General features: G+C 47.2%; 1 protein-coding gene across 3 annotated transcripts in view; it reads right to left on the bottom strand.

Annotated features, from left to right (window-relative positions):
* The window catches only part of LCK (LCK proto-oncogene, Src family tyrosine kinase), a 39895-nt gene that overhangs the window by 2479 nt on the left and 34543 nt on the right, over nt 1-2873 (bottom strand). The gene's annotated exons all lie outside the window — the stretch shown is intronic.

Raw genomic sequence — 2873 nt, 5'->3', positions numbered from 1 at the left:
ACACACACACACACACACACACACACACAGCTGGGCAACAGAGAGAGACTCTGTCTAAAATAAATAAATAAAAGGCACCTGAGATTATTATTATTTGGTGGGAATGATGAGACGGTCAGGGCGCAGGGCAGGATGGGCACCCACAACCAAGGCAGTGGTGAGGTCTCTCCAGTTTTAAGACCAGGCACATGACATCCTGCATCAGGAAGCCACATGGACCCTGGGCCTCAGCAAAGCAGACCTTGCTTGGGGTTGAGAAGGTTCACCAGGCCCCTCCATGATGCAGATGAAATAGTCTTTGAGGTGGTTCCCTCCTTTTATGCTAGTCCTGGCCCCTTTGGCAGGCTTTTGGCATATGGACCCCAAGAAGAACTGCTCTGGAGAACTGCATGATCACAGCAGTTACATAGCTCCCTCCTTCCCTGTTTCCAAATTGTCCGTGTAGTGTCTGGTTTTTCCTTCAGTCTTCTGAACAAAGACTGTGACAAGAAGTTCCCAAAGACCAAAATCTTATAGGGTACTGACAAAATAGAAGCTTTGCTCCTGCAAAGCTTGGGACTAAAGCCTTGGGATCAGGCAGTCCACAGAAACCCTTCTTCCCCAGGACTTGTGCAAGGGAGACCTCTACCTATGGGACTCTCACATTTTAAAATTAGGGCATTGGAGGACATAGGCCACAGAACTAAACACCCATGGCCAGAGTCAAGGGTGCAAGCCCACAGGGCCCACAGATCACTTTGGATTGGCCCTGGAGTGCTTTTATTTATTTATTTGTATATATGTATGTACGTATGTATTTTCGATATGGAGTCTCACTCTATCGCCCAGGCTGGAGTGCAATGGTGAAATCTCGGCTCACTACAACCTCCACCTCCTAGGTTCAAGCCATTCTCCTGCCTCAGCCTCCTGAGCAGCTGGGACTATAGGTGCCCACCGCCACGCCGGCTAATTTTTCTGTATTTTTAGTAAAGACAGGGTTTTTGGCCAGGCTGGTCTCAAACTCCTGATCTCGTGGTCTGCTGACATCAGCCTCCCAAAGTACTGAGATTACAGGCGTAAGCCATCGTGCCCAGCCCCTAGAGTGCTTTTAAACAATTTGAATCAATCGCCAAAATTTGGAAAGGAACAAATTTTCCTAAAACTCCAAGTTTTGGCTTCTTTTAAAAAAACAAAAGATCAACTGGGAGGGTGGGGAGCATGCCTTAATTGCAGACATCTGCTGCACAGCTGCAAGTTTACCAAGGTCCCCATTTCTCCCCATTGTCTCCCTGACCCTAATGCTACATGTCAGTTGCCATTTATCATCATGCTTTCACTGCCTATTTTCTTCTAATAGAGACATTCCCTATGGAGTTGCCTCTGTGGGCACAGAGGAGGAGCAATGAGGACCACTGGCAGGATAACTGGAGAGTATTTCCAGCCCCAGCATTACCAGTGGACTCGGGTTGGGGCAAGCCCAGGGAAGCGAAGCCCCTTGGCTTTTCACCTGTCTCCAAGTTGTCTTTACCTTCCTACAAGCAAAGGTCCGTTCACCTTGCTCTGGGGATGTGGGAAGTTTCTACAAATTTAGCCACTGTGCTCCATGGCCTCCTTACTCCTGTCTTTGTGCTCCATTTCCTTTCCCCAGAGTTTCTTAGCAAGTTCGTTAAAAAAAAAAAAATCCATCCCTGTCTTGGCTGAATCCAGGGGTAGAGGGTTTTGTCCAGGAGATAGTGAGGGGCGTCAGTGTATACTGACCATCTACTATGAGTCAGCCTCTTTTACAAATGATCTCTCAATTTTATCTCCCTCTCTCTCTCTTTTTTTTTTTTTTTTTTTTTTTTTTTTTTTTTTTTTTTTTTTTTTTTTTTTTTTTTTTTGGTGTTTTGCTTGTTAGTTTGTTTTTGAGGCAAGGTCTCCCTCTGTTGCTCAGGCTGGAGTGCAATGGAGCGATCATGGCTCACTGCACCCTCAAACTCCTGGGCTCAAGCAATCCTCCCACCTCAGCCTCCCAAATAGCTGAAACTACAGATGTGTGCCACCATGCCCAGCTAATTTTTATTTTATTATTTTATTTTATTTTTTGTAGAGATGAAGTGTCTCTCTCTCTCTCTCTCTCTCTCTTTTCTTTTTTTGAGACAGGGTCTTGCTCTGTTGCCCTAGGCTGGAGTGCTATGGCATGGTCTTGGCCCACTACAACCTCTGCCTCCCTGTGTCAGGTGATCCTTCCTTCTCAGCCTCCTGAGTAGCTGGGACTACAGGCGCATGCCACCAAACCTGGCTAATTTTTGTTTTTGTAGAGATGGGGTTTCAACATGTTGCCCAGGCTGGTCTCGAACTCCTGGGCTCAAGTAGTCCCCCACCTTGGTCTCCCAAGTTTCTGGGTGTAGGCATGAGCCACTGTACCTGGCCTAGTCTCTTACTTTTCATACCAGGAAACTGAGACTCAGAGAAGTGAAGTGACTGGCCCAAAGTCATGATTGAGAAAGCTTAGTATGGACCAAACACTGTTCTAATCTCATATTTAACGATGGGAAAAGAAGGAATGATCAGTCAGATCCAAACAGAAACTTAGCAACAGTGGCGGATGTGCTAATAAAAGGTAGGCCTCGGGCAGGACGGGGGCTCACGCCTGTAATCCAGCACTTTAAAATGCCAAGGCGGGCGGATCACAAGGTCAGAAGATCCAGACAATCTTGGCTAACACAGTGAAACCCCGTCTCTACTAAAAACACAAAAAATTAGCTGGGCATAGTGGCAGGTGCCTGTAGTCCCAGCTACTCGGCAGGCTGAGGCAGGAGAATCGCTTGAACCCAGGAAGTAGAGGTTGCAGTGAGCCAAGATCGTGCCACTGCACTCCAGCCTGGGCGACAGAGCAAGACTCCGTCTCAAAA

Source organism: Cebus imitator, unplaced genomic scaffold (assembly GCF_001604975.1).
Source record: "Cebus imitator isolate Cc_AM_T3 unplaced genomic scaffold, Cebus_imitator-1.0 Scaffold51, whole genome shotgun sequence".
NCBI lineage: Eukaryota > Metazoa > Chordata > Mammalia > Primates > Cebidae > Cebus > Cebus imitator.
The sequence above is the reverse complement of the archived record's forward strand: the minus strand, read 5'-3'. Positions and strand labels throughout refer to the sequence as shown.